Here is a 25,209-nt window from a genome sequence, read left to right on the forward strand (position 1 = left end):
TTTTTTTTTCCAGAGGGGGAGGGAATGCTTGGGTGGGTGTTATTGTTTAATAAGATTTACACAGGGTCTCTGTTTTGTGGCCGGAACAGCCTTTCATGCCCTTTATCTGTACTGGGATTTCAGCTGGGTTTTTATTTTGGTGGCATATGGCCCATCGTATCATAAAAAGAGACGAACCATTCAGATTTAATTTAAGCGGCTAAGGACGTCAGAAGGGCTTCGAGGGGAGCCTGTACCTGAGCTTTCATTTATTTAAAAAAAAAAAATTTGTGCAGAGAAGTTGAGAAGGTGACTTTTGGAATGAGTTTGGTTTGGAGGCATTAAGTCCCAGATCAAGGGAGAAGGTCAATTTGAAAGTTTGGGATATATGCCAGCTTTGCTCGCTCTTTTATTGGAGCATTGCCTGTGGGGCCTTTCAAAGTATCTGCCCTTCAGGGGTTCTGCTTTCCACCTGCTTCCCCCTTGAACGGGGAAATGGGGCTTTTAGAAATATGACGCTGCACGCCACGGCCGTCTCCTGATCCAAACTGCACGTGGCAGGACAGTGTGACTCGGGGGCTGGGGGAGAGGCTGGGGTCTGCAGCTGGCACCCGGAGCCTGTCCAGCCCGCCTTTCCCTCCTAGGACATGGCCCACCTGGCCTCCAACCCCCCCACCGGCAGCTTTCCTAAAGCACTTACTCTCGTTTTACCCTGAATCGCTGTCACGGAGAAGATGACCTGTGCCCCTGAGGGACAGAGGCTGGTCACGGTTTTGTGGGATGTGGGTGTGAAACTGACAGGACGAACAGAGACCCGGGGAACTCACCATCACTCTCTCAGTGGATCCTTGGTGGTGGCACGTGTGTATCCACACAGAGATGGGTTCAGAGCGGATACTCCGGGAATCATCCACGGCACAGGGTCAAAGGTGCCGCAAGGTGTGAGCAGCCTGTTTTCCAGACGGAAGGTACTGCAAGTGTTAGAGTGAAATCTGCCTCCTGGCCTCAGACCTGGTATCTAACCTTCAGTGTCTAACAAGCATCCTCAGCATCATCTTCTAAAAGCTTTTGTTACTACATGAATTGTGTCCACTGTGCCCTGGATCGCCCCCTTGGTGTTGCTGCTAATTAACTAGTGGCAGCATTCGCTACTATACCATATGCAGAAGGAAGGTGCCCTGGCTGTGTGTCCTTGGGCAAAGCCTTGCCATGCGAGGAGCGGGGGGAGTTCAAGTTCATAGGTGCCCACCGGTTCTGAACTTCCAGTGTACGTTTCTCTTTGACCCACTTGGGCCTCAGGAGGCTGCCGCCCTCTTTTCTTTAGCTACAAGATACGGCTCAGCTCCTGCCATGGCTGTGTTGCCTCTCACCTCCATCATGGAGTGACCAGGAGGATCCCGACCACTCTCGGTGACAGCTGCCAATAGCGTTCTTGATTTACTTGCAGCAACTTGAAGATCCGCCTGCTGCTAACAGCCATCTTGATGGGAAACAGCGCTGTAATTGCTTGGGGAGAAAGGCAGGCGTTTAGCAGTCATAAAAGAAAAGCTGCCTTTCACAAAGACCAAATGCCGCCGCTCGCCTTCCATGTGGCCATCCCGTTTTCCTCGTGCGAGGTCTCCCCCCCAACCACCAAGGTGGGTTGGGGGGTGGCCCCCAACTTTTTAATCCTCCCCATGCTCAACCTGGGGTTGCAGTGCTCTTCCTCCCCTCCTCTTGAGGGAGGCTGAGCGCCTGGGCTGGGGGCTGCAGCATTCAATGCCTGTTTTCTGGGGCTTCCAGTGTGACGGGAGTCCGGTGACAGGAGCTCCTGATGGGCTTGGGGGCTGCCCAGTGGCCTGTGACCACAGTTGATCAGCCGGGGGCTCCCAGTACTCTCTCTCTACCTCTTCAAAGTGACAAAACAACACAAGACAGGAAACGCCAAACCGAACCGAAAACCTAGCTGGAGGGGAAAATTTTTAAAAATTGTCCTTAATTTCATTCCCTCCTGTGAGCATCATAGAGGTAGCATCCTCCCCACATGGTCTCCATTATCTTCCATCTCTGTCCACCATCCCCATCTCACCTTGTGTTTCTGGAGCCCCGAAAAAGGTGTCTTTGACATGTGTCATGAAGGAAGCTGTCGGCCAACAGCGTTTGTACTTCTGCACTTTGGGTAAAGAGGTGAAAAACGGACTCAGATCGAAGGACCCCGTCTGTGCCAGAGGTGGAGAAGGACTGTGACTCCCTTGTGCGGGAACAAAGGCAAGACCAGCTAGGTGGAGTTAGTGCTTTCTCCAAGCCCCTGACCTCCTTTCTGTTTCCTTCTTTTCCCTCTTCTGTTGTAGCCCAGACATAGCTGGTGGCCAGAGAGAGAACTGAAGGCTTGGGGACCTGGCAAATCCATCATCACTCATTCTGCATTGATTGAGTGCCCTTCTGCATGTGGGTGCTGCCCTAGACAATGTACGGGATCACACCCTGCCCTTTTATTGGGGGGAGGAAGCTTGCGTTGGAGAGGGAAATTAGCCAGGCTGAGATGTTGGTGCTCCGTCCAGGATTAAATAAGATAGCCTCGTGGAAGGCCTTGGCATGGGCCATGTGTCTAAGAATGCTAGACCTGAGTGTGTACCCTCCCCCGAGCCATCACCTTGGGTGCTTTCTCCCTTGTGCAGAGGTGCCTGATGGTCAGAGATTCATGCCAGGGAGCCAGGGCAGGCTCTGGGTTTGGAAATGCCTCTTTGCTGTATTCCCTAATCAGATCTCAGTCAGATAACAGCTCAGACCTGGGAACATGAGATTTTAATGTGAAATGAATAAGTACCCTGAGACTGAAGCTTGTCACTGCGGCGCATCTGGAATCACTTACAGCTGGGTAAATTCACTGGGAGCTGCAACTCAAGTGAACATGGGGTTTAAAGGAGGCACACAGCGCGTTCCTTTTAATGTCTAAACAATCTGATGTTGACAAGCCTTTCACATTAACCCCAAAGTGGCAAAGTTTAAACCCTTTATTATCCGATTCGGTCTGGCAAATCATTTAGAGGCTTAAGAGTCCATATTTACAGGGAAAAGGCCAATCTTTTTTTTTTTTTGGTCTTTTTTTCTCTCTGTTTTTTTTTCAAAGCAAGCACCACTAATGTATGCACAGTTATGTTTACTTGGAAGGTTTAAAAGACCTTCAGCTCGAAGTGAGACTCAGGCTAAAAGTTGACTTTTTTTTTTTTTGTCCAGGAAGCCCCTAATCTCTTTTCAGCACACAAAAGGCACGAACATTCCAAACCCTGGAAACTGTATCAGATTAACAAATAAGTAGAGAAGAAATACAGGAAATCATTTCCAAATATTATTAGTCTTCAGTAGAAATATATTGTATCTTGGCAGTTAACTCTAACTCTGTGTCATTTTCCTAAGGTTTTGCCCAGAACATTACAAATTATTCTAAAGATGGTGAATGGTAGTTTGCGTTCTGTAGGGGACTCACAAAATATTATGAAAGTTAGAAAGCTTAACAGTTGAGCACTGCTTAATAACCATCTATGGGACCTGGTGCCAAATTGGCAAAATTACAGGAATCTCCATTATAACATGAAAAAGAACATGGGAAAAAAGTTGCAAGTGGTTTTTGAGAACTAGATTTAATAATAATTTAATAATTTTAACCACATCCTTTAAAAGCACTGAAGACGTTTTAATTCATTTTCATAAAAATCATGATGCAACAGGGTTGCAGTTTTAATTTTCATCTGAGGAGAGTTTTCATGTAATTGAACTTACTATTGTTTTATTTGCAAGAAGACCCAAACCTAAGAACATGGTAACTCTGACTCATTCTGTGGAAGGAATTCTCTGGATAATTTTGGCATTGGTTTCAATCCTATCGAAGGAGCTCATAAAGATTAACACTGCAGCATAATTTTGACCACAGCTGTTCATCCTTTAGATGTAATTTTTAACTTTCCTTTGGCAGCTGTGCAAATTCAGGGCTGAAATCACCAGTCACCAGCTCCGCTCAAACAGAATTTTCAGATTCTGTGATGACTTTCTGCCTATTAACCCTCTTTGGTCATTGTGGATACAATGCCAGTTTTCACGAATCAAGATAAGTTTGAATTATTGTGAAAATGAAAAGAAAACTTTTTTTTTCTCTTTAAATGATGCTTGGAAATGTAAACGCTCTACTCATTTAACCTAATCCTACAATTTTGGCTTAGGTAAGAAAAAAATGAAGGCCTCTTAGAATCTTGCTGATATAAAAATATATATATATATAAAACACATACAAAATATATGTCTTGTTTACATAAAAATATAGAGCACAATTTTAAAAAATGAAATAAAAACCAGACTGTGTATTTCAAATATTTCATTTAATAAAGCCAGTGTGTATGATTGCCTATTAATACTCTGTAGAGCATATTACTTAACTTATGAATGCTTGGGTGTCTATATAACCAGTAAAATATTTGCATCTGAATTTTACCATAAAGAAGCAGTGGGAAAGCTATCTGATATTGCTTCCATGTTTGCCTACATAACCTTATATGCCCGTGGCGTGTTTTCAGGGACCTGACTGAGTCTGTACCAACTCTACTTCAGTGAGAAGGAAACCTCTAAGGCCCTTTCAGTTTTGCATGATGTAAACTGCTGTAAAATTTGAAACATGTATCGTTTCTTTCATTTTCCCCTGTAGTCCCTGCTTGCGCAGTTGAGCAGAAGATGTGAAATTCAGTTCAGCCCAGTAGTTCCTGTGTTAACAGAAGCTTCCGAGACCATGATGTAAAGTTTCATTTCTGTTTTCTAACCTGGGCATGTGGTGTTTAAGGCAGAGGACTTAGAGCCAAGTTAGGACTGTCGCTCGGTCGTGTCTCTGATTAATCTTCAGGCTTTCTGTGTCTGATAGAAAATAACAACGGAAAGGTATTGCTGCCTTGAGAAATGGATGTCGGCGAGTAACGAGCAGGGCAGAGCGCCCGGTAGCGTGATTGCTCAGGGATCTTTGGGGAATACTGGTGCCGTGACCCTGCTGGCCCTCAAAGTGCTGAGTGTGGAAAATGGGAAGTCTCCCTGGACCTCAAAATGCACAAGATGTCAGAAAAATGTAGCTCTTGGAAAACTGTAGTTTTTGGCTGGGGTGGGAGCGGAGAGTGGAGGGGCGGAGAGAGAGAAGCAGGGGCTTATAATATTGTGCAGCGCAGGTCCTGCTTACTTTACTGTTCAGATACGTGTGTGTTGTTAGATACGTATTTCTAAAATATTAATTTAAATGCATGTGTAAAGGTGTTCCGTTGAATAGCAGATTTCTAAGCCAGCTGTTTGTTTAGTTCACACAACCTTCAGAGGTCAAACTATGATCCCACTCAGCTTTTGGTTCTAGCCACTAGCTGTTTTCCAAATCAGAGATCTTCCCAAACAGGGATAAGGGTGGAGGTGTTCACTTTGATAACTAGGGTATTTCTCCTAGTTATCTCAGCTTGAAGCAAGTACAAGGGGATGCACCAGGCTTTGATCACCTTTCTTATGAACTCTTGTTTTCTGGTGATGGTCAGGCCTGCAGAATGAAGTCTCTGGTTGCTCAAACCACAAGTGGGGTGATGGACAATCAGTGGGAGGTGCTGGCAAGAGCTCTCGGTGAGGAATTCAGATAACGGTCTTGCCCACTCCACCTGGGGCCTGTGCCAGTTTACCTGGGCATTCAGTGAACTTATCTGCAAAATCAGAGCTGAACAACATGATCTCACCTGCCTTTTCCTTCTCTGAAGTTCTCATCTCTAGCAAGAATTTAGAATCTCTCAAATACGTTCTCTTCGGAACTCTAATAAAGAGACAGAGATAAGGTACCCAGACCTTACCTTCCTGGGAAAGGAACAGAGCTCTGTCCATCTCCTAATGCAAGTGAGAAACTTCTATGAGCTTCTAGGAGGTAAAATGATCTAACCACACAGACAGATATGAGGATGGAAATCGAGAGATTTGGGAGTATTTATTTTTTTTAAATCTGCTTGAATGGAAATGGAGCTCCCACTTTTTTTTTAAGTTAAACTTGTTTCCTCAATGATTTTACATACCATTGGAAATACCACCTTCTCCTAAGTAAACTTTCAAAGGGAAGTCAAAACACTGCATAACAGGAACAGGGTCTGCTCTGCAGTCAAGCCCATCGAATGAGGTAAGAAACAAGATTCAGCCGGTAAATATGGTCTAAATTAGAACACCGTCAAAAAGCACTGAAATGGCATAAATAATATTCTGTTTGGAGGACCAAAGTGGGGCAGGGGAACGAAAAGTACTTAGCCAAAAAGAATGGAATCAGCATTTAAAACTCCTTAAATACCTATTTTAGTGTTTTACTTTTTTTTCTTTTTCCTTTTAAAGTCTGCCCAGGTCCATATTTACCTGAGAGACGAATTGGCACCAAAGCATTGCCTCAGTCTCCCAGGTAAATAACAAACAGTCTGCAGATCGCCCGCCTGATTGTGTTCCATATTCTGGAAACCGCAGGCCTCTGGGTAGATGGTGTGCTTTAGAAGCTCCCAGAAGAAGGGAGCATGAAGACGTGGCTCCAAGTGAGAGCGCGGGGTGGAGCCTGCAGTGGAGAGGGAACCAGAAACCCCCACTCTTGGAGCTGTGGGCACAGGGGGCAGATTTTGAAGTGTAAGGCAAGCTCAGACATGATTTATGAAAATGGTGATGTGAAAAACAAGACTCAAACTGCATTCTATTACATAGTGTACATGTTTATTTTTCATAAGACTGTGTGTGTGTGCGCTCAGTCATGTCGGACTCTGCAACTCCATGGACTGTAGCCCACCAGGCTCCTCCGTCCGTGGGATTTTCCAGGCAAGACTATTAGAGTGGGTTGCCATTTCCTTCTCCAGGGGATCTTCTGGACCCAGGGAGTGAACCTATGTCTCCTGCATTGGCAGGCAGATTCTTTACCTCTGAGTCAGCCGGGAATAGCCTCTCCTAATCATTGTTTAAAATTCACACACCTTGTGGATTCTGTGATTTTGCACATGCCTGGCACCCTTGGCCCCCTCCCTCGCCACATATCCTGTTGGTGGTAGCCCAAGGGGTGCCAAAGAGGCTGGACCCTGGCGTCGGATCCACCTTCTCCCTTGTGTGACCTTGAGCCTTGAGCGCATCACTTTTCCTCTCTGGCCTTTTTTTTTGTCCATAGGTAAAGTGAGAGGTGAGTTGTGTGGAGGAAGTTTCCATAGTTTCTTAAATCTTTTCTAGCTCTGACATCCTGTGAAGTAATTCATGAATTCTGTGTCCAGGTTAAAAATCTTATGCACGTATCGGCTGCTCGCCTGGATTCCAAAGTTTTATTCCACTCATGACAGACGTGGGCATCTGACCCTCCCAGACTGTGCTCTCCCCACCCCACAGATACTACCCCATCACTTCACAAAGGAATGCACTGCTTATTGGGGAAAGTCAAGTTGGAGTGGGATATCGGGGGAGCTCTTTTGACCTCAGACTGATGGAGAGCGATTGCCCCTCCATCCGACCCTGGTCATGGGTGGGTCAAGTTTGTATTTTTCAACTCATCCTCAGGCCCCAAGAAAGAAGGCACTCGAGACCCATGACTCTCCCCTCTTTTTTGTGCAGCCAAATTTTTCCCTTTGCATTCCCTTTCGAGGGAACAACCTCTGCCTCCTCACTACTCAGCATCCTTGGCCCTTGTCAGCTGCAGCCAGCTCGGCCACTCTCTTGCAGAGCACTAACCTTTTGATTTAACTTTATTTGCCACAGCAGGACCATCACCAAAAAGGGAACAATACGCACTCGCCATCTGGCCCGGCCGCCCGAGGCGCCCCGAACAGCCGAGGGTCCTCTGAGGGGCTGCTGTGAGCGGCGACTGCCTTCCCACCAGCCTCTCTAGACGGGTGCCCTGTTTTTGTCTTTTTGCAAATCAACCTTTTAAAATCCAGATACAGGCTACAGTCAGTGACTCAGAAAACCATAAATAATACAGCAGGCTTTGCTCAAGAGAAAAAAAACAAACAAACCGCAAAACCAGAAAAAGGTGTATCTACATTGTACTTAGCCGGTAACAAGTTGAAGATAAGTTTTTTTTTCTTTTTTTTCTGGTGACCCTTAAGCAAGTGTGACAGGCATTAACCTATCAATATTAGTGAGTGATTTAAAATACCAACCAACATTTGCCTGCAATAATTTCTGTTGTAAACGACTCCTTCTGGGCCCTCTTACCAATAATTCAGTGCTCATAAATCAGGACCCAGAGCGTGTTGCTTCTCTCTCTCTTGCCCTGGGCGGTTCTTGACGTCTTTTTTTCTAGGGGGGAATCTGGAATCCATTCACATCGCATTTCCCTCCTCTGTGGCCGTCTTCGTATGGGGCATTAAGAGGGAGCTCACGTCTGCAAAATGAGACAGAACCCCATGCCCCATGCTGCCTTGTTCTGGTGACAGGAGGCTCCGGCTTCCTTTTTCATCGCTCTTTTTGGACTCATGATCCAGGAGTCAAGACTGGCTCCTAGTGGAGAGGATTCTTTCCAGATCCTTCCACATTAGACGGCAGCATGGAAGGTCCACACCAAGATGGAGATTTTACTTATGTTGAGGACAATGGAAGGTAAAGGTTTTTAATTTTAGGAGAGGTGTGAGGTGGGGGGACCCACGATGGTGGTCAGGAAACACAAGGAAGTGAGCAGTAATAGAAAGTTCTGGATGAGAATACCAACCCAAGTACCAACCTGGCCTGAACCCCCAGGCTTCAGTTTTGCAGCCTGCATGGGTAACTCCTGACCCACATTTCGGCCCACAGAGGCAGCTCGGGTCCACACAGGCAACCAAATAAAATACCCGCTTCCAGCAAGGTAATTTCTTCAGAGTTAAAAGATTTATTAGGGGAGCCTGAAGAGTGGGGAGGGGGATGTTGGGGAGGGACCAAGACCCATCTGGTTTGTTGTGGGTCTTTTTTTATTAGAAGGGAGGGAAAAAAACCTGCTCTGTGGGTTCATATGTCTAAGGAGAGCTCAATTAAAGTTATTTGCTGGAGCTTAAAATATGCCCGCACCTGCTTCAGCGCCAGGCTGGGAGAGCCACACTTGCTCCCAGAGGCGGAGCAGATGAAGGCTCCTGTGTTGGGTGGGGGGAGGATGGAAGAGCCGGGCACTGCATTTCACTTACGTGTTGACTCCAGTTCAGGATGGGAGAGTCAGAGACCAACCCGGAGGCAGCTTCCTGCTTTACCTGGAAACCTGGGCCTCTGGCCTGGCCTGACCAGGGACCCAAAAGGATCTTCTCTTTAGAAAGCCGGCCAGAAAGGATGGAACCAGAAGAGAGAGTGATCTGGAAGGGATGTCTTATCCATGTCACTTGCCTCTGTGTGGCCACTTCCTTCTTGATAATGGGAAGAGAATAAAATCTGTTTCAAAGGCTTGTTGTGAGGATAATAAATAATAATGGCCCACATTCATTGAGCATTTGCTACATATTAGGCACCAGACTAAACCTGTTTTACACATCACCCTGTTGGATTTTTACCGCAACCCTAAGTAAGAGGTAATGTCGTCATGCACGTTTTATAGATGAGTGAAGTGGTGCCAGGAGAGATGAAATTCCTTGCCCGTGGTTACTCAGCAACCCAGATTTGTCTGAGTCTGAAGCCTGAGCTTGCAAGCGTGTGCTGGGCTCAGTCATGTCCGACTCTTTTCAACCCTACCGACTGTAGCTCTCCAGGCTCCCCTGTCCACGGGATTTCTCAGGCAAGAACACTGGAATGGGTTGCCATGCCCTCCTCCAGAACCCCACCCAGGGACTGAACCTATGTCTCTTGCATCTCCTGCATTGGCAGGTGGGTTCTTTACAACTAGCGCCATCTGGGAAGCCCCCATACTACACTTGATCTTACCCAAAAGGCCAAGAAGTGATGAGATTCATGGGTAAAAAAGATCTTCCAAATAACACGGCAGTGAGACACATTTGCTGTGTCCTGAGACGTTCTCTGGTTCTCATTTAAGATGTCCTTTCCTCCTGACAGTCTCTGTTTAGAAACTATCTTCCCAGAATGGGGCCCCACACAATTGATACCGTATTTCCTGCCAGTCATAAATGAGCTCCAGGCCTGGTGGGATTGAGAGGGGTCCATAGGCCCCTCACCTGCCTTCAGGAGCACAGGTGATTGGTTTCAGAGTCTCCTTCCTAGCTCACATGGTTGATGTTTTCTGTTTTTTTTTTTTAAATCATTTCTGATTCCTAGGATGCCCAGCAGATACAGAGCTATTTTTAGATGCCAGGGAAGCCATTCACATATGGGACACAGAAGAATTTGTCAACTTTCAGTGACAGATTTTGTTGTTAATCAGACTTGAACCTACATCTTTTTAGACAATTCTTTATTCTCGAAGGTTTGATTTTGGGATATCCTCAGGGAGAATCCAGGGGCCAGTGACCATAATCTCTATTGAAAGGGGACATTTGGGATCATGTGACTTATTGAGATTCATAAATAGCTCTCAGGCACCCTGTCTTTCACTAAATAGCCCACCAGTGTCCAGAAGAATTACCACCTGCAGCCTACATATTGGGTTGGCCAAAAAATTCATTTGGGTTTTTCCTCTAAGGGTGGTACAGGAAAACCTGAATTAACTTTTTGTTATCCATATATTTATCCTAGGTGATGCTAGTGGTAAAGAACCCACCTGCCAATGCTGGTAGATGTGAGGCTGGAGTTGGAGTCCTGAGTTGGGAAGGTCCCCTGGAGGAGGGCATGGCAACCGACCAGTATTCTTGTCTGGAGAATCCGCATGCAGTCCACAGGGTCACACAGAGTCTGACATAACTGAATGACTAAGCACGCACTGTCTATGTAGCTGTCCACTGCAGCTTGTCCACGATCACTTAAGAAACTGTATGTATGCAGGGGTGGTGTCTGGGAAGGTTGTCTACTGACAGACCACAGGAAAACATCTCTGGCCAACCATGTGCCAGGAATGGCCCCAGGCTTCTGGTAGCTTCACTGTCTTCTGGAAGACTCCTCTTTGTCTTCTTGTGCGCTGCAGCGTGTTGACTGCCTGGACTGGCCTTGCTTTATCAACTTTCTCATCATGCAGGAGTCAAGAAGGGTGAAGCCACAGGAAGGAGAGTAATAGGATAGGTCTTTTCTCATGCACAGAGGGAGGAGATGGGCCAAGGCAATTTCTCATCAAGATGTGGAGAAAGGGGACTTCCCTGGTGGTTCACTGGTTAAGAATCTGCCTTCCAGTGTAGGGGACACAAGTTTGATCCTTGGTCAGGAAAGTAAATCCCACATGCTTCGGGCAACAAAGCCCACATATTGCAACTAGAGAAAGCCTGAATGCTGCAGTGAAGACCCAGCTTTGCCTACAAAAAAAAAAAAAAGATGATGAGAAAGAATTCTGTTTGTTCACAAGGACAGCTCAGAAATCTCCACCTCATAGTTTACATACTGGAATGTAGCCCTCTTGTAGTTTGCAGCTAAACTCTCAGACTGCAGTTACCCTCTTTCAGTTCCTGTTCTCTTTCTTTTTTGCCTAGATTGATGTTTTGTTGTTTGGTAAATGGGTGGGTGGGGACAAAGTCCAGGAAGTGCTTCCCTCAGGGTCCCAGGGTCTCCTGGAAACAGGCTTGGGCTGGGAGGAGAGGAGGGAAAACAGTGCCTACACCACAGTGCTACACTTGGCTTTCTCCATTTGTTTTCAATTTACTTGAATGGCAGAAAAATGGCAGTTTTCAGTCCCTTATGTCAGATATGCCAGTTCTCATCTTGCCAGGCTATGAATAAAACCCTCCAGAATCCTCATTGCAAAGATGTTGCTGCCCCTCAGGCCTCAGTCTTTGAGCAAAAGCCCTCTTTCCCTTTGAGAAGGAGCCAGTCCAACTTGGAGTGGGGTAGAATGGGTACCCATGTCTGGGTTGTAGGAGTTCCCCACCCTTGTTTCCCTTTGGCTTCTTTCGCCTTGCATTGTTTCAACCTCCTCCCCAAATGATCAGTTAGGGAGGTGGCAGGGCTCCTCCACAATTAGTCATTCATTTCTTTGGCCACACCTCGTGGCATGTGGGATCTTAATTCCCTGACCAGAGATCAAACCTGAGTCCCCTGTATTGGAAGCTCAGAGTCTTTTTTTTTTTTTATTTTTGTTTGTCCTGGGTCTTAGTTGCTGCATGGGCTTTTCTCTACTTGTGGTGAGCAGGGGCTACTGTAGTTATGGTGTGCGAGCTTCTCATTGCCGTGGTTTCTCTTGTTGCAGAGCCTGGGTTCTAGAGCTTGGGCTTAATAGCTGTGGCTCCCGGGCTTAGCTGCTCGGCGGCAAGTGGGATCTTCCCGGACCAGGGCTCACACCCGTGTCTCCTGCTTTGGCAGGCGGATTCTTCACCAGTGAGCTATCAGGGAAGTCCCTGGAAGCTCAGAGTCTTAACCACTGGACCACCAGGGAAGCCCCCACAGTTAGTTTCGAATGAGTCCCGCTGTCAGTTGCAGTCCGTGTAGCTGAGGACAGGAAACACCTCGCTAAAGCCTGTCCGAGGGCCTCACAGCCATGCCACTCTCCATCCGGGATAGACTCTGGGGTTCCCTCTGCTTCGTCTGATCTGATTCGTCTGTTTGCCATTCAAATAAATTTCAAGTAAATGCCCTCCCATCCCCACCTGCTGAGGTAGGACGGTGGACAGAAGAAGTGACTTTTAGGCCCTACAGTGAGTTTATGGATGGGATGGGGAAGGAGGTGGATCCCCTCCAGCAGAGGACTCTAATGTCCTCTGGTGGCCTTAATAGCAGTCCTCTGTCCTGTGTTTTTAGTTAGAATGGTAAGAATCAAACTACCGACACTTTTTGAGTCGGTACCCTCGCTGATGTCTGTCATCTCCTGACAAATAGGATTTCTCCCCCAGTGCAGGCTCAGCTTTGAGGCATTCCCTTTTCACTCCATGTATTACTTTTGGCAACTGAGGAAAATAAATAGAACTCTCAGTCTCTAAAGACGTACGCCTTTCCACACACCCTGGAGCTGTTCTCAGCGTTGTCCTTGCTGGGTGGGGAGCGGGGCAAGATGAGATGGAAACCATGCAAAATCTTCATCGACACAAAGCCATTGAAGATGGGGTCTATCAGTGCGTGCTTTTAATGTTGCTGAACCAAACATGTTACACTGGATCTTTATAGACTAAGTACTCTGAGTTCCAACAAAGTAAACCAAAGTAAACATTGCTCTTATGGGAAATAAAATTCCATGTGGTTAGGGGCAGGGCTGTGATTAATTCAGTGGCAATGAAAAGACCATGGAAATAGAGTAAGGTTTTTGACTCTGTCTGCAAAACAATGTGATATCTGCCATACATACACACATGTATATAATGTGTGTGTGTATAGATTTATATATAGTGAAAGTGAAAGCGTTAGTCATTCGGTCGTGTCCAACCCTTTGCAACCCCATGGACTGTAGCCTGCCAGGCTCCTCTGTCCTTGAGATTTCCCAGGCAACAATACTAGAATGGTTGCCATTTCCTCTTCCAGGAGATCTTTCCAACCCAGGAATCAAATGCAGGCCTCCTGAATTGCAGGAGGATTCTTTACCATCTGAGCTACCAGGGAAGCCCATATAATTTAATTCCAAATGATGGGTGGTGGGGAAGGAATTAGTACTTCTCATATTTAATTATGAATTAATGTACTGATGCTCTAGGTATCATTTCTCCATCAATTATTAATACTGACCTCACTACAGAAATCAGTAAGGAAAAGAGAGTGAGAAAAATCAGCATTGCAGAGCTAAGGACCGAGTTTCTCTGTGTGTGTGTACAATTCAGTTTACCTTTACAACCATTATCTACTGAACTGGAGATTTCTCAGAGCTCTCTTGGACTGCAGCCTTGCCCAGAGTGCATGCTTTCCTAATGTGCATTTTAACGTTAAATGATTTTTAATATTCTACATATGGTTTCATGGTTTCCAGTCTCTTCTCTGGGAATGAACAGGGCTGTGGTATTATGATGAATAGTGGACTGTGTCCAGGACACCCACTTACTTCCCTGCATATCAAACATGTGCTGCTCCCATTAAACACGGGGCTGTCTCTTGAGATTACAGTTGTCCTATCTAATCCAGTCCTGTTTTGTTCCCTCGACCCGATTGAGAAGGATACATTGTTCTCATACATTCTCCTTTTAATTAAATGCAGTAGATATGTCACGTCTATGAAATAATCCAGGTCTGTTTTCACATCTGTGGACATTTTCTCCTCCTCTCCTTCCATTTGGCTTCTTGGAAAGAAAACCAAATTTAAATGTATACTTGGATTAATTGATGGGTGCTATGCAATTTTCCAGGACAGTTTAGATAGGATCTTAATTTTTTTTTTTTTTTGGTTCCTAATTGCAACAGAATATTCTCTGTCACTGCTCTTTGCAGACACTCACCAAAGCCTTCATCATCCATGTCCAGTGATTGGTTTGAACACAGCAATATCCTCATTCAGGTTGGTTCATCCAAGTTCACGTCTACCTCTGTGGGCGCTGGGGTTTACAAGAGAACTTTTGAGTGTGGAGGTCTGCTGGTGTGTGCTTTAAGTTTTAATTGCTGGGGGATTGATTTGTTAATTGATCCTCCTGATATAAAGTGCTGGCAGGACTTTTCTAGGTATGTAGCACTTGCTTTCTTCATCATCGGCGAGGAAACCTGATATCTCGGAAAATTCTCCATTCAATTATAATTTTAAAATACTGCAGTAAACTCCTAGCAATTCACAAGAGGCTAAACTGGAGCCCCATTAGAAGGGTACTACAAGTAAACATTATTAATTATAAAAAATTGCCTAAATTAGATTTTTTTCACACCTGCTTCTTGCTTAATTAGCTAGCAATCCACATATTCCATTCAGTTGAACTCTTACTATTTATTCAAGCATACTTGACATTAACATACTGTTTGATGTTTGATATACTCAGTTTTAATTTAACCACATGACAACAAATGGTGTTTATGAAACACCAGTGAGCTGGAAAAATACCCTGTATTGGAGATGCACATGGGACTGAATAGAGGATTTTTCTCTAGGAAGATCTGGAAGGCAGTAAGAAAATGAGAGTCTCATTTAAAAATTTTTCCTTTTTTCGTTCCTATTTTCTATCATACCCCTCAATAGAGCTTTGGAAGAACCTAAAAGACACTACCAGGCTGTGTATGATGCAAGATATCCTTGATAACATTGATGATAGAAGTATTGTCCACATATTGGTACTTGGGGATGATCTTACAGACCTGCTGTCATATTAAATGGCCACACCCTGGCTATTCTTTAGGGATTTAGGAAGACAGCAGGGACATGAAGATCTTACAGGTAAATGGGGCTATCTAGTGTCAAGGAGGAGAAAGTCTTGACCTTCAGTAGTGAGTCATTTCCCTAGGTCTTGGTTAAGCCAAGATGACCAGGTGATTTCTGCCAGGGGGACCTGGAACTAAGCATCTCCCCCCATGCTGATCTTATACTTGACAGTCCAAAGTCATGCCCTTTAAAGTTGTATAAACAACAGGAATGGGTTAGACAAGTTCAACAGCAACCTGCCAGCAAAGACCTTGGATTAGTCTCAGTTTCCCACGTGTAATTGGGTTTAATCCTTCAACTTTCCCCCTGCTCCTCCCACAAGCCGCGTGACAGAGTCCTGGTTGTGATTCCTATCAGCCACTTTGTAACACGAGTGCCTTGCAATCTAGTGATGAAATGCAACTCAGAAAACCCCTGGGGGCTGAGAGACAAAAGAGAAAATCGTCTCCATAATGTATCGATTCTGACTAATGACATCACTTGTTGTAGGGGATTCAGATTGATAGCCCCTGGCCTGTCTCCAGTGAGACACCATTTTACATCTGACTCTGATCAAACCGTCTGTAAATCATTTTGAACTTGGGTTCTGTAGATTTTGTGTTCACACCACGGAACGAGGGCTTGGGTTTGACATCATTATTCTTCGTGGGGCTGTCTTTGTTTAAGAGTCACTTAAAGTTTTTGGCTCCTGGAGAATAGAGAAGCTTGTTAGCTGAGGAAAACATGTTGATGTCACACACTTGCAGATGTTTCTTTTTTTTCGGTCAGGCTGTGTGAATACAGGAAAGTGCATGGCGTTCCCTGTGATAGATAGATGGCTTTGGGTTCAGGGGCCAGCTTCAGATATTTCAGGAGAATAGAAATGGTCCAAAGGGGTTGCCATCTCTTGGGACTTGGCATATTTACATGGGGGGTCAGTGCTTCTTGCTTCTGAAGGGGCCTGTTATCTTGAGACTAACTTGGTATCTGAGGCAACTGGGTACCTGGATACTGGGTGCATCAGAGGCTACCACTCCCAGCACCCTGTCCTCATATTGCTCCCAACCGTCAAGAGAGTGGATCTTGGGTAGGATTTGGAATAAAAAATTCACCCCCCCCCCTCATTTTTCTGTTTTACCTTCATGTGTGGGGATACACTAACTCACAATATGGTTTGAATGGAGCAAGAAACAAATAGGATTTGTATTTGGCATTCAAAATGTACAGCCTTTCCCACCTTTGTTAATTATTTGTGTTTAAAAGTTGACTATTCCTTATGTCCAAACCAATTAGGCAGTGGGTGGAAGGACTTTTCTTGTGCGGGGGAAGGAGCAGCACAGCTTGCGAGTTCTTAGTTCCCTGACCAGGAATTGAACTTGCGCCCGCTGCAGTGTAAGTGCAGAGTCTTAACCACTGGACCACCAGGGAGATCCCTGGAAGGACATTTTAGAAATACGCAAAACATGGTTGGCTTATACGTTTTCTAAAGACAGTTTGGATAGATTGTAATCTATAGGAAGTCAACAAAATGGGAGCTTTCAACTCGATAGGGGTAATGGTGAGTGTGTTATCCATCTCAGGGAGCACACACACTACCATTAGGTTTACCTTCAACCCATTCTCAACTGTGGGCTCCCCTGGTGCATGGAGCCCTTCTGAAAGGACTCATTACTCTTTTCTGTTCAGAGTTTAGAGCAATTTAGGAAAGCCAGCGAAATGAGAAAGAGTGTCCATGTTGTTGATGACTCAAAACGTCTGATAAATAACAAATTATAAAATTCATTTAAATTGCTGCAGGGAATTTGAATTCCTAACTTTCAATAACTTTGCATTGTAAACTTTCTCTTTTAGAAAATTTCAAACACACATAAAAGTGGGGAGAATAATATAATCTTCATATATCCTATCACCCAAACTTGTTTTGTATATATTCTAATGTTCTTTTTGAATTTTAGTTGTAACTTTCTTCTATTTCTCTTGTTTCATCTGTACAACACAACACAGTATACATCTTTTGCCTCTTTTCCCACCACGTGCCATGCATATAATGAAATGAGACTTTGGGTTGAGTGTTTATATTGATTGATATAGGTATTTATGAATACACATTTAACATTTAAAGAACATATGTGTATATACTTATATTCCAATAACGTTATTCTCATTCATAGTTTTCAGAGTCTAAAATCGAGAAATTGAGAGAGGTAGTGAAAGATACATTTTTGTTTCTGTTGTTTAGTTGCTAAGTTGTGTCCCACTCTTTGTGACCCCATGAACTGTAGCCTGCAGGTTCCTCTGTCCATGGGATTTCCCAGGCAACAATACTGGAGTGAGTTGCCATTTCCTTCTCCAGGGGATCTTCCTGACCCAGGGGTCAAACGCACGTCCTCTGCTGGGCAGGTGGATTCTTTACCACTGAGCTACCTGAGAAGCCAAAGATATCTTTAAGTGGATTTAATTAATTGCATGTTATATTCTGGCCTTCTGAAGAGTCTACCAGTGATTCTTTACTGGTATAAAGAATCCTGACCAACCCAACAACACTGGCTCTCAGGAGATCTTTAAATGATGCTTTAGAGAGTGAACAATGTCAAAGAGCAAAGGCTCTTGACTATGTAGAATATTTTCAGAGGACCATTTCTTCTTTTATGGAGTCATCTCATGTGAGTAAGATCTACAGATATCCCTAACAAAGCAGAAAATTGGAAGTAAATTGAACCTTTCCAGTGGGGTTCATCCTGACTGTTGATAACCCCATAATTTTAACCCCTCATTCATTGATGACACTGGTGAGATCTGACGACTGTTTATTCTGACCATCAGTTTGTATATTTGTTTGTGAGGTTAGTTTTCAGAGGCAGTGGTCTTGCTCTGTCTTTCATTGTTGGAACAATTGGCATTACTGCCTATTGTCCAAGCTGGTTTTAGGGACCCTCTGCCAAGCTGTGTGCAGAGAGCCCTAGCTGGCCATGCGGTATGGAACTGGTCCTTTCAACTGGAATCCCACTTCTTTATTCATGTTTGGCTGCACTGGGTCTTCATTGCTCTGCATGGGTTTTCTCGAGTTGTGGCAATCAGGGGCTTCTTTCTAGTTGTGGTGCACTGGCTTAGCCGCCCATGGCATGTGGGATCTTCCCAGACCACGGATTGAACTGGTGTCCCTGCATAGCAAGGCAGATTCTTAACCACTGGACTATGCGGGAAGCACTCCCGCTTCTTTTAAATAGGCTATCTAGGGACTTCCCTGGCGGTCCAGTGGTCAAGACTCCATGCTTCTGCAGGGGGCTTGGGTTCAATCCCTGCTCGGGGATCTAGCATCCCATGTGGCACAGCCAAAACACAGTGATAAAGTAAAATCATTTAAAAAAATAGGCTGTCCATCTGAGACTTTCCTTCACTCAGAAACTCAAATGAGGTCATGATACTGAGTATTCCTACATCACTGAGCAAGGGCTGGACCTCCGGGGTAGAGGAACAAAATAAGGGTGGGGTGTCCATACTCTTGAGTTGGCAGTGAAGTTCTCCTTGATCCTCCCACCTTAAATGCTTGAAGATCCTTGCTTCAGGGTAACAGATGAGTTGTGTATGTGCTCAGTCACTTCAGCCATGTCCGACTCTTTGTGACTCCATGGACTGTAGCACACCAGTGTCCTCTGTCCATCGAATTTTCCAGGCAAGAATGCTGGAGTGAGTTTCCATTTCCATCTCCAGGGGATCTTCCCAAACTCAGGATCGAACCTGGGTTTCTTGTGTCTTCCATATTGGCAGGCAGATTCTTTACCACCAGCACCACCTGGGAAGCCCTTTTGGAGACACATTTGCATCATAAAACCATGCAAGAAGGTGCCTTCCCTTTGCTCTCCTGACAAGGGATATTATTGCTATGCAAGTGGGAGAAAGAAAGTGTCTGAGAACATTTCAGACTTTGTCAGATGAAAGTTTCCTCTTGGACACAACATGTTTTAAGTACAGCTTCGGAGAAGGAACATAGTGGAGGAGAACCTGATATCAGGAGACCAGAAGCCAAGTGGACAAAGAAACCTGGATGCAACAAGATTTTAGGAGGAGCTGCTCTGTGGTTTAGGGGCTGCCTCTGGGATGGATGGGAGGAGAGATGACCAGGAACGTTTGTGATGATGCATGGTCTTCTTTCCTCACTCCCTGATGACATTTGCTTCTGAGGCGTCCCCACTCCTGACTTTCAACCCTGCTATTTTGGATACCATGTTTTAGATGGGACTGCAGAGATGGACAGCAGAGGATGAGTTGGTTGGATGGCATCACCAACTCAATGAACATGAGTTTGAGCAAACTCCGGGAGATAGGGAGGGACAGGGAGGCCTGGTGTGCTGCAATCCATGGGGTTGCAAAGAGTCGGACATGACTGAGCGACTGAACAATGACAAGCAGACATGGAATCTTGGTGATGAAAGCCAGAGGGAGAGGAAGCTGGGCAGAACTTGGAGGTGGAGGTATTGGGAGGGATGGTGAATGGCTGTGGTGTGAAGGACCGAGATGGCAGCAGGCTGTGGCTTTTTAGGAAGAACAAAATAAAAAACAAAACAAACTTCCCCAAACAACAGACTAGAATCAGTTCCACTGTGGGAAGAAAAATCTTGGTTAACTTTTCATACCACAGCTCACTTGCTTGTAAAAACACATTTAAGACATGAGTTGTTCCCCTCCCTGCCACCTTCCACCCTGCCCTGGAAGCCAAAAAACCAACCCTATGTTGCTCCAATCTTTGCAGGACATTCTTACCAAATCTAAGACATCTTTTAACTTTTTATTTTGCATTGGGGTATAGGCAGTTAACAAATAATGTTGTGATAGTTTCAGGTGAACAATGAAGGGACTCAGCCATACATATACATGTATCCATTCTCCCCCAAACTCCCCTCTCATCCTGGCTGCCACATAACATGGAGCAGAGTTTCCTGTGCTAGACAGCAGGTCCTTGTTGGTTATCCATTTTAAATATAGCAGTGTATACATGTCCATCCCAAATTCCCTAACTATCCCTTCCCCCCATCCTTTCTCCCCTGGCAAAGTTTGTTCTCTATGTCTGTGAGTTTGTTTCTGTTTTAAAAATGAGTTCAACCCACCTAAGACATCCTTGAGCCCAAGAACTCCTGAGTGGTCATTCCCCTACCTCTCTATGAAGCTTGGCCTCAATTTATACCCGCCCTGCCCCAGTGCCTTTCTCCTTGTCTTTTCCCTGTGCTAACTTGATGAGGTGCCCAGTCCTTAGGGCAGTTGAGCAAGGGCTGAGGCTGATTATGGGCTTCCAAGGTGGCTCCATGGTAAAGAACCCACCTGTCAATGCAGGAGACATGAGTCTGATCCCTGAGTCAGGAAGATGCCCTAGCGAAGGAAATGGCAACCCACTCCAGTATTATTGCTTGGGAAATCCCATGGACAGAGGTGTCTGGCAGGTTACGGTCCATGGGATTGCAAAGAGTTGGACACGACTGAGCACATATGTGAATCAGGATGCATGTATACATGAGGCTGATCTTGCCACTAAGAGCAAGGTTAGGATAAACAAAGCATCCAGTCTCAATTTGCTTTTCTTTTTTCTCTGGAAAAAGAGATGGAAAGAGGCTACTTCAGATTCTACTGAAGTCATAATAAAACCTAGCCCAGTGGGTCACCATATGCTGGAGGGGGGAGTTAGTTCTCTGGGGCCTTAGTGTCCACACTCAGGGAGAGAAACAAAGAGAAGGGAAGGAGCAGTCCTATTGGCAGCTGTTGTTAGGTAGTATAAACAATGGCCAGTCACTGGCATGGAGTGAAGGCTCAGATTCCAATAGCACTCAATGGGGAGCCTTCCTTAAAAAATTAGAAGAAGCTGGGTTGGAGCTGGTCCATGCTGGGAATGGCAGAAGAAGCAAAAACAAGAGTAAATGAATGGAAATTAAGCAGCAGGAAATGGGGATTTGGCACAAAGTTGGAATTTGAAACTGCAGAGAGGTGTCAGTGATAAGGTTGTATAGAGTTTCTGGCCAAAAAAAAAAAAAAAAGAGAGAGAGAGAAGGAATGCAGATGTGTTCATTGAATAAAGTGCAGATGGGGAAGGGGGTAGGAAGGGGAAAAAAAAAATGCCCGGGAAATCGTAATGAGTGGAAGTGCATTTCTGTTTTGCAAAGCTCTAAAAATTATTCTCCCTGTGTGTCTGGATGAAATTACAGGTTGGTTCAGATTGTTCCAATCTACGAGAGAGATTAAGGCAGCGTTTATTTACTTTTACCTTTTCCTGCTCTGGGCCGACTGGGCTGTTTCTGTCGGGAGGCTTCCAGTGGGGCTGGGCAGGCTGGATCCAGGTGTGAGTGGCTGTTTGGGGTCGGCTCAGAAACTCCATCCATCAGCACCTTCTTCGTTAGAAATGGTAGGGACATCTCTGCAGAGCTTGCATCATTGTGCGGGTTCCTTGTCTGTGTGGGGGAGCTCACAGGGGTCCGACCTTCTCTAAGCGGGCACACTCTCAGTTGGCTCTGGAGGGGAGCACGATAGTTTTGGTTCTGCCCCTCCCCACTCCTCCGTCTCACCCCCATCTGGAGGTGCCAGGTTGAACTCTTTGGCAGAGTTACAGGACAGTCCTTGAGTTTAAACATTGTCTTATTTGGCTTAATGAACAGGAGGACTGATGTTGGCCTCTGTATTGTACTCTGGTCCTTTCTCTTTCTTGACTGTTCCTGGGCAGAATTAAATAATGTAAAGCGAAATGAACATCGCTCAGTCGTGTCCAAATCTGTGACCCCGTGGCCTGTCCATGGAATTCTCTAGACAGGAATACTGGAGTGGGTAACCATTCCCTTCTCCAGGGGATCGGGACATCTTCCCAATCCAGGGATCAAACCAGGATCTCCTGCATTGCAGGCAGATTCTTCTACTGTCTGAGCTACCAGGGAAGCCCAAATATTGTAAAGGATCCTGCCAAATACTAGTGCTGCACAGGCGGTGGGGCTGGGAGACAATGTGTGTGGTGAAGGCGGCCCATGGAGTAGGGGCGGGGAGGTGGAAACATCTCAGATTCTGAACTAGGAGGGTGATATGGGATGAAGTCATTTTGCCATCCCTTTTTTTTTTATTTACTAATTTTTAGTTGAAGGATGATTACTGCACAATATTCAGTTGATTTCTGCCATTCATCAACATAAATCAGCCATAGGTATACCTACGTCCCTTCCCCTTGAACGTCCCTCTCACCTCCCATTCCACTTTGCCATTCTTAAGTATCCATTTCTCATTTTCCCAACAGGACTAACTGTAACTACCCAATGTATTTGAGAGCATGTGTTTGTTCAGTGAGATGCTTGTGAGCATGTGTGTCTGAAAGAGTCCTGAAGAATATCCTACATTTTCTGATCCAAGGTGCCATCACCTTCATTGTCTGTGGGTGGAATGGTCTGATGGCAGTTTTAGCCAAGAGGTGAGGTGTCAAGAGGCAGAGGTCAGTCTGGACACATGAATCCCACAGCCATCTTTCTTCCAAAGAGTGAAAACGAGTGCTTAGGGATAGGCCCTGTGGCCTTTCTGGCTCGTGTTTTTAAGAGCAGTGGAAGATGTAGCAATAAATGTGGTCCTGGCCAAGATTTCCAATCTATCAATATGGATATTGGCAAAGACACAGTGGTGGGTAATATATCAATCTGGACTTCCTGCTTTCCTCCACTTGATGAGCAGCGTTTCCTTGGGGATAAGCACAAATGTCATGTGTTCTATATCAATCCTGCTGACATAATCATCTGGATCACATTCAATTCTGATTGTGTGTCAAGTCGGGAAAGCATACTGTTTAAATGTTAGCATTTAAAAGAGAAAATAGGACAAAAATTGAAGGGTGGGTGACCATGAAGGCTTTGCTGTCTCAGCAGTGCCACCTGCCCCCCTGGAGGGCTCCATCCTTGACTTTCCACTTTCTCTGATGTTCCAGGAGCAGAAGTCATGGTCTCCCTTCCCCACTCATTGGCAAACCTACCTGTATATCCTACCATGCTTTTTTGAGGGATTAGAAAATGTGTATTAAAACTTCGATTTCTTACCTATGCTCACTTGTCTATTCAGAAGGTAGCACAAAGCCAAACTGAGAGCCTTCAAAGGGTTGCAGCCTGGATGGGAGCGGTTGGTGAAAGTGCCCTTGACGGTGGTGTGTGAATGCAAGTTATAAGAATAGGATGGGGAACACATGTAAATCCATGGCTGATTCATGTCAATGTATGGCAAAAACCACTACAATATTGTAAAATAATTAGCCTCCAACTAATAAAAATAAATGGAAAAAAAAAAGAATATAAACAGTAGACTCTCCAAAAGCACTCTCCTTCTTCCTTCCTTCATGCCCTTTATTTCTTCTTTTAAAAACATCTATAGACTACCTAAAAATATAGAAAAGTTGTCAAAAAACAGTATTCAAAATATGCCTCTAAAAATCTTGTTTTTGTTTTTAATCTATGTTCCTAAACACAGGAGCGTATATATTTTACAGGTTGGCAAGTATTTATTAAATCTCTATTATGCCTTTAACTTTTTAAGCCCTCCAAATGTGTAAGTCTCATAATATGAATAATAATCCTACCCATAAAATATCTCTGGAGCTTTTCCCTCCTCTCTGTTCCCTTGGCCCCCACCTTAATTTAGCCCCTTATCTCTCACCATGGCAAATAGAATGCCCTCACAGCTGGTTTCCTGTCTCCAGGCCCTTCTTCTAGCCCAGAATGAACTTCCTGGAGCACAAACTTGATGGCATTTGCACGTCTGCGTGAGGACCCGGCGACACCTTCTAGTGCCTGCAGGAGAAGCCCACACACCAGTCCTTGGTGTCCGACTCGGCCAGGCTAGGACTGAGCCGAGGCTCGCTGATCACAGAGATGCACATGGTTGCTTCTCTCTGTTGCAGCCCCAAGCCGTTTTCAGGGACATGCACTAGATAATCTTCTCTGATCCTCCCAGCGTAGGGCGGTTCTTGGGGCACCTTGTTTACAACTGTGTCCCAAGCCGGCACGTGGCATCTGCATCCTCAGAGCGAAGGCCCCAGACCCCAGAGCCTGCGCAGAAATCACCATGGTGCACAAATTAGGCATAGCTTCCACTTTTGCAGAGGCAGCAATCCATATGGGGAAGACAGACACGGCATAATTAAAAGTGCAATGAGTATAAGTATCATCCAGAACTGCAGGGTGCTATGGCAGCAAATAGCCAGGGGACCCAAACTGTAGGGAGCGGGAAAGGCTTCCTGTGGGGAGGGACATGGGGACAGCAGGCCTGAAGAAGCGTGGGAGTTCCCCAGCGGGAGGGGCGCGTGAAGCTTGCAGTGGGTGGGGCCGAGAAGGGAGATCTGAGCAGGGCCTTGAATGGTGTGGGTAACATTTAAATGAGCAGAGACAAAGGGACAGCCGAAAGTATGTCTGTAAACCATATATATGTATTTGTTGCTGTTTAATCACTAGGTCGTATCTGATGCATTTGTGACCTTGTGTACTTGGGCTCCCAGCTGGCACAGTGGCAAAGAATCTGCCTGTCAACTCAGGAGACATATGAGAGGTGCCAGGTTTGATCCCTGGGTCAGGAAGATCCCCTGGAGGAGGGCATGGCAACCCACTCCAGTAGTCTTGCCTGGGAAACCCCATGGACAGAGGAGCCTGGCGGGCTGGTGTCCATGGGCTTGCAAAGAGTCGGACGTGACCGAAGTGATTTAGCATGCTACGCATGGACTGTAGCCCACCAGGCTCCTCTCTCCATGGGATTTCCCAGGCAAGACTACTGGAGTGGGTTGCTATTTCCTTCTCCATGGGATCTTCCTAACCCAGGGATCTAACCTATGTCCCCTGCATTAGCAGGCAGACTCTTTACCACTGAGCCACCAGGGAAGCCTATATGTATATACACATACACACACACATATATATATAAACACACACACATACACATATATGTACACACATATACACACACATATA

The 25,209-nt window shown here is 45.4% G+C and overlaps 1 protein-coding gene and 1 non-coding gene across 8 annotated transcripts in view; one reads left to right on the forward strand and one right to left on the reverse strand.

Annotated features, from left to right (window-relative positions):
• Positions 1–25,209, forward strand: part of EBF2 (EBF transcription factor 2) — a 217,178-nt gene that overhangs the window by 74,860 nt on the left and 117,109 nt on the right. The gene's annotated exons all lie outside the window — the stretch shown is intronic.
• Positions 16,606–16,678, reverse strand: TRNAV-UAC (transfer RNA valine (anticodon UAC)). The gene has a single exon. It is a non-coding gene; the product is annotated as a tRNA-Val (tRNA).

This window comes from Dama dama, chromosome 16 (assembly GCF_033118175.1).
Source record: "Dama dama isolate Ldn47 chromosome 16, ASM3311817v1, whole genome shotgun sequence".
Taxonomy (NCBI): Eukaryota; Metazoa; Chordata; class Mammalia; order Artiodactyla; family Cervidae; genus Dama; species Dama dama.